The following is a 12,743-nucleotide window of genomic DNA, read 5'->3' on the forward strand; positions in this document are numbered from 1 at the left end:
TCTAAAGAGACATAGATGATACGAGGGTATAATATTTGCAGGTGTGTGTTATGACGTCATTGTGGGGTGTGACCCTATTCTTGCCTCCACGTCAAAAACCGATGATGCCTGGGCTCATGTTAACTATTGATCACCCCTCGCAAACACAATATACGCCATTTCTATGCCGTCCGTAAGTCTTTATTATCAGTCCCGGTGGCACAATGTCTACCTGTACACAAATCCCTCTTACACTCGAGAAAACGAGAGACACTCCAAGAAGGAAAATAATGGTTTCCAGATATCTGTGGTTCCTTCAGACGTGCTTGTTTAAATATACACTTCCACTGACAAAGGCCGCGATCTCACCCCCTCTTTCTTTTGGGAGTAGGTCGCTTTTTTTCTTAGCAGCGGCTATCGAGACTTTGGCTCCCTGTGGGTCAGTAAACATTTGATAAATGCTCGCAGTCTGTTCGTCCAAACTTGTCTCTGAAGAGGCGAATGTGGCGAATGTTTGAAGTATGCGAACATGAATGAATGTCTCAGCTTAGAAAAGTTTTACAGACATGCAGAGAAGTCAAGTAAAATTGATTTACTCTGTGCTCACGCGTTGAATCGAAAAACGACGTCCAACTGTAAAATTGCGTCGGGTGCAATCCGCCGGCTGAAATTTGGCGTCAAGATAGGAGATGAGATTCGGTCAACCATCAGTGTTGTAGAAATGATGCTCGTCCGGGCAGGCCAACACATCGAAGAGAAGCGTCTTCCAGCTGAAGATAGGCCAGTTGAAGTGCGCTGAATACAGGTGACTTTACATTGTGCCTGAGACTGGAGAAGCGATACTGACGAGTCGGCCTCTTTGCTCTCTGGCTGCGATGCGGTTGAATGGTCCCTCCGTTGGCAGAATAACTCGTCACCAACCCTGGGCTTCCGACGGAGGGAAGAGACATGTAGGGCGACCTCTACAGCCGAATAATGATACCGCTCTCTCTCGCAAGGTCAGTGGTGAAGTAAAGCTGTCGCTGGATTATTTTTCGTGACACAAGCTTCAGGGAACTCGTATGTCACATGAGCTGAATCATATTTAAGGGGTGAAACGGGATAGGTTAGGATCACGATAAGAGAAGAAATGAAAGAGAACGCAAAACGATAGTCATAACTGAGCAAAATCAGACAAATCACAACGCAGCTGTAGTGACGGCTTGTTTCATAATAACGTCATTTTCACTGACGCCACCCATTCGTCTGCTTTCTATCAATACTATTCATCAAAGAATGCAGTTACATGTATAATGATACTTTTTTTCTTCGAAAGAGTTTATAACAAAATATAGTTATCATTGCTGTTAGAACTCCTATAACGTAGAAAGGGAATGTTACTCCATGGGGAGTACACGCAAACACATAACACACATTATACATATATTGTTTATCTATATCGATATATTTATATGAATATATATATATATATATATATATATATATATATGTGTGTGTGTGTGTGTGTGTGTGTGTGTGTGTGTGTGTGTGAGTGCTGTGATTATTCAGCAAAGCTGTAAATATCATGGTTGTCTTACTCTCCTAGGCTGCTTTCGAGTACCCTTGACAAATCTTGCCATCAGACAGGTGAATCCTTTGTGTTATTTTTTATCCGCTACCTATATTGTCACTCGCACTCCATTCCTCAACAAGAGCGTCTGTGTTTCAACAAGGGAGACAAAAGCCACTCTTCCCACAGCACCGTCGAAGAAGAATTCTCTTCCCAGAATCCCACAGTGCGAAGCGACCGGTCGCGCGAATGCAGATTCCCTTTTATTGATTTGCCAAGTTGTTTTCCTTATTCTGTGTGAACTGCAGTGTATCTTCTCAACAAAGGGGTTCATTCTCGGACTCGCATAGAGCCAAAGCGCTCATTAGGTGAGGTATTGTCCAAATGGCGGAGCAGCAGACTTTGTGCACTCCATGAGTAACCTTCACGTTTTGTGGGCTCCAGAACAGGAGAAGTGGAAAAGTGAAGAAAACGGTATCGTGTTTGCCCGACTTTCAAAGAGAGTTTGCCCACTTCACCACTTCACTTTGCCTTCTCAACAAGTATTCAGGTCTTTGACCTTTTTCCATTCTGAATCGTTCTCTGGCAGCTGCTGAAACTTACTTGGTGTGCTCATGTTTAAGTGTATAGATCCCGAAGACATGAAGATCCCATCAGGGAACATAATCCCCACAATTCACAAAGTGTATACAGCGTGTAACGTCTTGCATTGTTCGTGATGGCTGAGTCTCTCTTATCAGAGTGTTGGGGTTTTTTTTTCTTTTCATTTACAGACATTTGTTGCACGAAAGTTGCAAATCAATAGTCTGATATTACTTTTTTTTCTTTTGGAGGGGGGGGGGGGGCAGAACTAACCACTAGTGTAAGGTTTGATGGAAAGATTCAGACCACGAACGAAAGGAATACAGTATCATGAAACAAGATAGGCAGATAAGTACCAAGGAATTTTATTGGCTTTGCCATGGCAGCTTTTGTTGTTGTTGTTGTACATAGGGTGACAATTGATAAAGAAATATGTGGTAGCACATCACCTCCCCTCTGTATTAATGATCTCTTTCTTTCATCCAATAAACCTTCTCCGCCTTGGACATTGCAATGTCGGAATTTCGAGGCATGGGTATTTGCTCCAAGTTCACCGTGACACTCGCAACAACCAGGCTGGCCGGAAAGCAGCAGATGACACGTTTTAAGCCTTCTGGTACCTTTCCCGACATGCTTGTTGTAAATTTTTATGTAGATCAGGCAGTTGCAATCTTACAAATATTGGGGTTTTTTTTCATAGGGTGACAATATTGATAATTGATATGTCATAGCACCATGCATTAATTATTTCTTTCTTCAACTTAATGGCATTTGTGAATTGTAAGAAGTAAAAAAAAAAAAAAGAGTCCGAAATGACAAACTTTATGATGTCTCTGTCATAGGTCCTACCCTTTTGATGTTGTTTAACGCAAATGTGCATACCATTGTCTCTCTACATCCAAATACAACGCAGGATTCATGCGACTGGCTCCTTATATCTGCAATTTGCTGTTCACTTTCATGAGAACATTTTGATAAACGAGATGTTTAGTCATGACATTTAGCAATAATGACATCCCCCCGGCTGTTCCAACCCGGTATGCCGTGCAGTGCCGTTTGATTTATGTCCAACCTACCTCCTCTTAACGATGAGGACTGATGCTACCCCTTGTCATTGTGCATCTGAAAGATTTTTTTTTTCATTAACTCACTTGAATGAGGAAACATCGGTGACTGGAACATTCTAACTCATGTCCCATCAAGTAACGACAGGCGAAAAGACACTGCAAAAGCGGGAATGGATTATTTATTGCATGCACTGAGTGTCGCCTCGTTACATTCCCTCTCGAGTACAAAGGATATTAAAGGTGGCCCCTTTAACCATGTCTCCATACTTTGTCGCACATTTCGTCTCGATATGGTAATTTACGTGTAAAGCCATCTAAATCATTAGCTAGCTGGATGACCACAGAGGAATGAAATTTTGACTTTTAAAGTTTAAAAATATATATTCTTTGCTTCAAATGCAATTTACGTCAGATTCGGGTGGCCGAAGATGGCTATTTTGAGGTGGCCGCTAAACCACATTGTAGATAACTTTCCGTCACTGCAATGTGTCCAACTTTCATCATAGTTATTACTAGTGAATTCGATTTCGCTAACAAAAGAGAACAATATAATCATTGATTTGTTTTGTATGTACCGCGGCTTACATGCCACGTAAATTTCGCACTGAACTTGTTTAATTTTCTTAACAAAATGATTGGAGTATACACATTGTTTATCTGATTATGTCTTATTCTTCTTGGCAGTGTTGTTTTGCTTTAAAACCAGACAAAGGTTTTCTGTGCTTTTAAGTTCCATAACATGATAATGTTTAATGTATGAATTCTTAGATTTTCGGTCTTTTTCATCTCCTTCTGTGCAAAGTAAATGTGTGTCGGTTTTTCCTAAACTTCCCCGTGTTTGACCAAGGGATTTCAGGTACCCGTGTGTCAACGAAAAGAGGCGACCAGTCGGTTAGCAGCTGGGATTAGCCTCTTCATCAGGTCGACGCCACGCCCGCGGCATTGAATTGGGTCTCAACAGGAGCACTTCAGGTTCAAAGAAGCAATCATGACAAAACGGCCTTGTACTATTAATGGTATTGTGTGTAAAGTAAGTATGCAAGTACACATTATTTTGTCCCGCTGGTGGTCTTGACTTTGCAAAGACTTAGGAGAAAGAAAGAGTGGAGGGGGGGGGGGGGGGGGTGGCGAAGCAAAACCTCTTCAGCACAGATTACCAATGTGCCCTGAACAATGCTCTGAAACCGAGGCTTATGCTAATAGCCGTTTAAACGGGATTACCCGTGACCGTTTAGCATTTCAATCTGCATAGAAATGAGGAAACCGGGGTAAAACAGCTTTCCGTAGTTTTCCCCGATACTTACCATTGGGCGTATACCTCTATCACTCTATACACAGCTTTTAAACTAACCGTGTATGTTCCATCTAAAGTGAACTGATGAAAAAAAAAAGTCGAAATAATGGGCACTTCGTGTCCACGGCTGCACTATCTAACGGCCCTGTCTGGAAACCAGCAAAAATGAGTCATTTATGTATTTTTTGTTATCATTATTCATAGTCTTCTCCCTAAGATGTTATGCCATGGTACAACCACGGTTTTATGCAAGGTTCGTTATTCCGAAACACACTATTTCCCTATGACTAAATAATGTTCATTAATCCGAAAATGAAATAGGAATTGTTAAATCAGAAATCGTAAAGAAGGTGCGCATCACCCGAATTGCAAACCCTTTATTTTTTATTTTCAGATGAACGAACCTTCCGAAAATTAACCGTATTTCATTTTAAGCTTCGGAATAACAAACCTTATTTCATTGTCGTATTAACCATGTTATCGGACCTTCGGAAAAATAAGCTGTAACCGGAAGTATATTTGGTAAGTGTGTTTTTGAAGGCACCCCTGGATAGATTTGAGGAAGGGATAAATGGGCAACTTAAGGGTGTTAAATGAAAACTCCAATCTTTTTTAGTTAACTTTGGCAAGAACAGTCAAGCAGAGAGAAACGTTAAAACTGGACTTCAAAGAGTCGTGGAGTTATGACGTGATACCATGGACCTACTACATGAGTGACACTGTCACGAATGCAAACTGCTGACTCTACATTCCCACCTAACAACTGATCATAAGAATTTGTCTGATGATGTCGTCATCGCACAACTCCCCTATTGGCCTGAAAAAAAAAGTTTATGTTGTAAAATCAGTCTTTTGTCGAGAATTCGGGAAATATCCGAATGCAGAGCTACCAAGTCTCACGCATTCTGCGTGAGACTCAAGCATTTAGGGGCCATCTCACGATCTCACGCATGGCACCCATTTTTCTCACGCATCGGGCCAAGTCTGCCACTTGGGCCTATAATAATGAGCATAGCTCAAAAGATTAAAGTGATAGTTGCAAATAAAAGTATATTTCCCTTTTTTCTTCCAAAATAAGTAAAAAATAGTCACTTAAGTATGCACCTGATCGCACCATTAAGAGCTTAAAATTGAAAAAGCTCTGTACCGTGGTAGGCCACAGGGGGGAAAAACCCCTCCCACACCCTCGCTCGCGCGCACATTCGCATGCCGAGATGCCGAGTCATGAAAATCTCACTCATAATTTTTTTTGGAACTTGGCATCCCTGCGAATGCTTCAATCAAAAACTGTGTGCCTTAAATAGTCAATCTCTCTCACTGTATAGGCCTATACGTGTATATTAGCTATGTGTTCTCTTTCTGGGGCAGACTGTCTAAAACTATAAAAATGACCATCAAACAATTTTAATTTTCTTGTCCCCCTCTGTCTTTCTTTTGTGTATTTCTGGAGTTGGGACTGAAGGGTGAATGTCTTCTCATTATAGGGTTTCGAGAAGCAAGTGTATGTAGCTTTCCACTTTTTGAAGTGGAGGACATGATTTTGGTCCGGTTTGTTGTCATGGCGACACCACCGCCTCTCTCTATCAAGATGGCCTACGTGTATCACCAGGAATTTAATAATAATGATAATAATAATAGTGGCTATTTGTATAGCGCACAGGTCCACTTTTCAGTGCTCATGGCGCTTCAAAAATGAAAAGATATCATATATTCACATGCATATACATATTCAAACATTTCAACAAATAAGAAAATGGTAAACAAAAACAAATATATACCAAATAAAGAATACAACATATACCAATTAAAAATACAATATTGATCCAATATTAATGACATACAGCAATTACAGTCCTCAGTATGAAAGGAACAGATAAGTTTTAAGTTTGGATTTGAATGACTCTGTCGATGACAGTTCCCTTAACTGAAGAGGTAACTGATTTCTAACTGATTTCTTTGCACGCTCGTCACTGCATATTATATGTGAGTGTGTATTGTGTGTGTGTGTGTGTGTGTGCGTGTGCGTGTGTGTGTGAGTATGTGTGTCTGTATATTTGTATGTCTATGTGTGTATGTTGTGCATGAGTGTCAGGGTGTGTATGTTCGTGTATAAGGCCTACCACACTATACATAATTTTGTTAGCGTATAGCTCGCTATAATTCGATGAGATTACACAAAACCATAATCGGGTTTAGGGATTAAGATAGCATTATTTATCATCGGCCCATTAAGCACCCGGCCACGGATTACTGTCATCAAGGATTTTGATAAGACACCACCTGCGGCAGTCTGTTCATTAAAGGTGTGATGATCATTTTGTGAAGAAATTTATTTGACTTGTAAAAGCATGGAAGTTTTGATTCTCTCTTTTTTTTTTAAAGAGAGACGAGGAGGGAGGCCTATTTCGTGGCGTCTTGTAATTTGATCTGTGCATATTTATTTGTGTGAAAGAGTATGTGTGTTTCTGTGTGAGTGAGTGAGTTTGTGCAGGGAGGTGTGAGTATCTCTCTCACACCTCCCTGGTTTGTGTTAGTATCTTGTTCGTGTGCAGGCGCGCCGGAAGCAGTTTTGGATTGGGGGGGGGGGCAAACATTGGAGGGGCTCAAGATTAGACCATGCATATGTTACACAATATATAATATATATACACACACACACACACACACACACATGCACACACATCTATTATATATATATATAGGTCATATATATATATATATATATATATATAAAGTGGCGTACGGTGGGTCGAAACATGGGGGAACTATAAAGTAATTTTGACGGTCTGTATGCTTGTGCGTGTGTGCGTGAGCAATAATGGGACTACAATGCATTACGGAATGTGATACATTCAACAACGCAGTCATTGAGGAACATTGTAAGTTTTCCTTACATGGATTATGGAATGACGGTGTGAAACGATCGACAAATTATATACTGTCAGCAACATAAGGTGAATGGCATAACAATAAAATGCGAGCGAGCGAAGCGAGCGAGCTTGAAAATTTTGATATTCTACACTTCCAAGTTTTAATTGTAGCTACATATTTCGATTTGGAAATAAATGGGGCGCATCGGGCGCAACTGCTGGCAATCATTGGCAGCAACATTAGGAGAATGGCATAACGATTCAATGCGAGCAAGCTTGAAAATTTTGACATTCTACAGTCCCAAAACTGGGGTTTGTAGCTATATCTTTCACTTTGGAAATTAATGGGGCGGCGCATCGGGCGCAACTGCTGGCAATTACTGTCAGCAACATTAGGAGAATGGCATACGATTCAATGCGAGCGAGCGAAGCGAGCGAGCTTGAAATTTTTGACATTCTATATACCAGTCCAACAACTGCCGTCGTAGCTGTGTTTTTCGCTTTAGAAATTAAGGGGAGGCGCACCGGGCTCAACTGCTAGATGCAAGCGAGCGAAGCGAGCGAGCTTGAAAATTTTGACATTTTACAGTCCAAAAGCTGCCGTTTGTAGCCATATTTTTCCCTTTTATTCATATATATACATATTTATTTTATTTTCTTTGTTTATTCATTTATTTTTATTATTATATATATATATTTTTTTTTTTGGGGGGGGGTGGGCTTTTTTTGGGGGGGGGGCAAAAATGCGTTTTGCCCCCCCACTTTTTGGATTGGGGGGGGGGGGGGGGGGGGGCGGCTGCCCCCCCCCCCCCCCACTTCCGGCGCCTATGTTCGTGTGTGTGTGTGTGTGTGTGTGTGTGTGTGTGTGTGTGTTGGTGCTTGTGATCGCCGTAGAAAGCGACAACGATTTTTGTGTTGGTACGTATACATATCACATTATTCAAAAGTTTAGATTGTTGTCTTTGTCGTTGTTGCGGCTATTTTGCTACTTTACTCTCTACATCGGAATTCTTATTCTAAATCTGAAAAAGACTGCGTAAACGAGTGTGCAGGTGTGTCAGACAATCCGTTCTTATCGAGTCTTTGATGGGTGCAGTAGTATGAAGGGCATGGTTAATTTGCCGTGAAAAATTACTTCCCTACATTCAGTCACCAAGACGGCGCCTGAACGAAAGCATTACTGGATCATTTGAAGGTTATTCCCGTTCCCTTCTTTCAAGATACACGAGATATTCCAGGTCAGAATCTTTCTCCTTTGATAATAATCGTTTTGGTCTACCTGGATTTATTTTTTGTTTGTCTTTATGCATGCACCTCGAGCCCAAATACTCATTCAAGCTATCAATCTCGTGAAGGACGTTAAGGAGAGATACACAGCGAGAGAAAGATAGAGGGGGGGGGGGGAGAAAAAAAAAGAACTTGATCCATTTTAACCCATTTCATGAACCCTTTGACGATTGCCTTAAATCCAATCTTGCCGCAAAGCTCTAAAGCTTAGAAATGTGCGTGATACCTCTGTCTGGTTAGCGAATAATGATTAAAAAAAGAGTCATGTATACAAATGCCGCACACATTATGCGCTTGAGGTGAACGAACGAACGAACAAGCGATTGGTACTTGTCTCGTTTATTTTTTCTCAAACAGTAATCCTTTTTATCATTTGCTCTAGCCTAATGTGGGATACACGTATAGACTGTGACATAAATGACTTGTTAGACGTGCTAGAAGTCAGTGTTGTTGTTCTTGTCCATACATTTTTTAATGTATCACCTTAGAACTGACAAACAAAATCGAACTCTTCAAGAGCCGACCTTATTATGTCTTTAATCGGAAAGTCCATTTTCGTCTGAACAAGAAGTGGGAGAATAACGTGATCTGTTTTAAACGTAACCCATGATTTCTAGTGTCAAGGTGACGATAAACCCTGGAGATGCAAATGAATGAATGACTAAAAACACAAATAACTACGGATATTAAATTGGAAACATAATTATGACCTCTTTTTTCTTTACCCTAGCCGCTGATGAATTGTGTGTCGGAAAGTACCTCTTTATTACCCACGCCGATGAAAATCGGCAGGGGGTTATGTAAAGGGTTCCGTATGTTTGTTTGTTTGTTTGTTTGTTTGTTTGTTTTTTTGTTTTTTTGTTTGTTTGTTTGTTTGTTTGTTTGTTTGTTTGTTTGTTTGTTTGTTTGTTTGTTTGTGTACAAGATAACAAGAGAACGGGTAAACGGATTTGCACGAAATGTTCAGGGAATGTTTGGATAATGACAGGAAAGAATCGATTAGATTTTGGTGATAATCGGTTGACCCTTGCAAATTCTGTGTGACCTTGAAGTTTTGACCCCATGGTATAGTGACCATTCCGAAAATTTCCCGTTTCTCACTTTGCGATTTTCCGCTACCATACGAACACATAAACTCCCCAACGATCCGACTTCGCTGCTCAAATGTTCGTAAGAATTCCGAAATTTACGTTTAGGCCTATTTGAGGGACTATGTCCTTCTAGATTTATGAAAGTTCGTTCTCCGTCATCACAAACTGGCCCGTATTTTGATGATTTTTCAAATGAACATTGATTGTTTTTTTCGTTGGAGGAGCATTTTGCTCGGTCGCAGTCACACTGCACGATATGCGTGCTCAATGTCAATGCGTGTGCAAGGCCGCTGAAAATGCATCGCGCTCTACACTGTTGGTGCAAAATTGCACCGGGGACGTTGCGGCGCTCGTTGGTGGCCGAATACTGGTGCAGTAGACATTTGCATTCAACCCTTGCATTGAATAATTCCCGTAGACACTAATCATAGGGGTAATTGCCTAGGGGGTACGTAAATTTTGTTTTTCTTTTTTGCTTTTGTGGATACCATCAAAGATCGTACACTCATACGACCTTTGATATTTGATGATTTTTCAAATTAACATTGATTGTTTTTTTCGTTGGAGGAGCATTTTGCTCGGTCGCAGTCACACTGCACGATATGCGTGCTCAATGTCAATGCGTGTGCAAGGCCGCTGAAAATGCATCGCGCTCTACACTGTTGGTGCAAAATTGCACCGGGGACGTTGCGGCGCTCGTTGGTGGCCGAATACTGGTGCAGTAGACATTTGCATTCAACCCTTGCATTGAATAATTCCCGTAGACACTAATCATAGGGGTAATTGCCTAGGGGGTACGTAAATTTTGTTTTTCTTTTTTGCTTTTGTGGATACCATCAAAGATCGTACACTCATACGACCTTTGATATCATCACACTCTCGGCTTGCTATAATCAAAATATCCCGCAAGAAAACGGCGTATTTCTCGATTTTTAGCGCTTTTTCCGCGACCCGTCGCGTAGACAATACTCTTAAAACTGGACTTAATTCGCGCGCGCTTGGAAAAGTTCCGATTCTGCACTTTTGACGGTGGAATTTGGGATTTTCGATGGATTTTTGGAGGAGACTTAAGGACTTTCCTGTACGTGAATGAGTGTTAATACCGTATGTGTAATGATGTGATTTGCGTGTGATGTGACTGTAGAACCAAAGATCGTACACTTCAGTGTACGATCTTTGGTAGAACTCACTGGCTGGTGATAAAGCACACTGGCAATTAAGTGGCCGAATTCTGGTAGATGACCGAATGCACATTATGTTTACCCCGACTTTGTACTTAGGCGTGGGTCTGCCGCCTTTGACGGCCCCTCTCTAGTTTCATTTTATGTTGGCCCGTCCCTATTACGATTATAAGATTTTTATCTCCATGTGGTTGTATCCCCAGGTATGCGTGTATGCTTGGAGAAAGAAGACCGTGAAACACTCTTCTCAATTATCCAACAGCTTAAGAGAGTTATAGGGGCTGATGACCGCTTAATTGCGTGCAGCGAAAAGCACAAACGATCCTTTGATAAGATTGACTGATTTAACAAAAAGGTTGTCTTTTTTTTCGTTTTCTTTCTTCTTTTTAGCAAGAACTCTCCACTTCCATTATCCACTGCCCACAGTCTACACCGTATTCGTGGTTTCAGAGAGAGAGAAAAAAAGAACGTTACAGAAATTAAGTTTGCGTGAAATAATGAAAACAAAGTGTACATATCAGTTTAACCAAAAAAAAAAAAAAAACTGTGCCATAAAGATCATAGTAGATACGGGTTTAATCGAAATAGCTCATATTAGGTATTTAAGAAAGTTGTTATGCCCATGTTAGTCTGATGTTACGTTCCTTGTTTGTTTCTGTATATGGTTACAGAACTTCACTAATTTTATATCTTGCACGTATCATAAAGGGCATAATGTTCCGTCATGTAAATTAAAGACAATGTTCATTGGTATTCTCGCGAAATGAATGTATCTCTGAACCATCAACGTGGCGTCACGTTAAAGGGATAGTATTAATTTTGGTAGAGATGGGGATTTAGGCTTTAACTTTTGCGAAATAGTTATAAACCACTTACATGATATATCAAAGAGCATACAATTCTAAAAGGAATTAAAACTTTACTCGATGAAAATTGGTTGTGAAATGGCTGAGATATCAAAAAACAACAACAAACAAACAAAGCAAACCAAAGTGGTCCTAGTCAAAGGTGGGTCCCACCTTTTATTAGGTCCTCTTTCAGATGTCTTTATTCCTAGAGATCTCAGATATTTCTAAATCAATTTTCGACAAATAAACATTGAATTGCTCTTAGAATTGTATGCCTCTTCATAATATATTCATATAAGAGTTTCCCCATTATTTCATATAAAAGCTGAAGCCTTGTCTCAACCAAAACTATACCATCCCTTTAACCAGGACCAGAACAGCTAGATATCCAGGGAACGTGGTATTTTGGATAGAATGCCGACATTCAAGAAGTTATGGTTACTAAGCCAGAATGCACCTTAGTGCTAGTAGGTTAGTAGAGTCGTTACTTTCGTTGAAGTGATTCTTAGTCACTCTTTATTGTTGTTTCATTCCTTAAACTAGTCTTTGTCCATCCCCACCAAGTGTCTAATGACACGAATCGTCCGACACGGGGAACAAAAGAATACCCTTAGTTCTCGCCTTTGCTGGACAGCCTTCGTGCTTGAAGCCAGAGAGATTTTTGCTGTAGAATGATCCCGCATTTTAGCACATAGTCGCCAGCGAGTCTGTATATAGCGCTATTCTGGGCAAGGAAACTATCATTGTTTCGAAGAAATTTGTCTCGTCGCAAGAACGAGTGATCACATGAAGTTGTGAATTTCCGTTTCGAAATTCCTACTATTGTGTTAATAATTTAAAGGTATATTAGTTGTGTCTTGACTTGGTCTCTAATGGTTGAACATCCGAAATTTATAGGATTCAAGGGATATTATGTGTTGGGCGTAGTTTTCAGTCATGACTGTACTGCCCTACTCACTGGCAAAAGGAAGCAAGTGACAAAAGTGACATTTCTC

This window comes from Diadema antillarum, unplaced genomic scaffold, assembly GCF_040938485.1.
Source record: "Diadema antillarum isolate AM-2024a unplaced genomic scaffold, OU_Dant_1.0 scf00000137, whole genome shotgun sequence".
In the NCBI taxonomy this organism is placed as follows: domain Eukaryota; kingdom Metazoa; phylum Echinodermata; class Echinoidea; order Diadematoida; family Diadematidae; genus Diadema; species Diadema antillarum.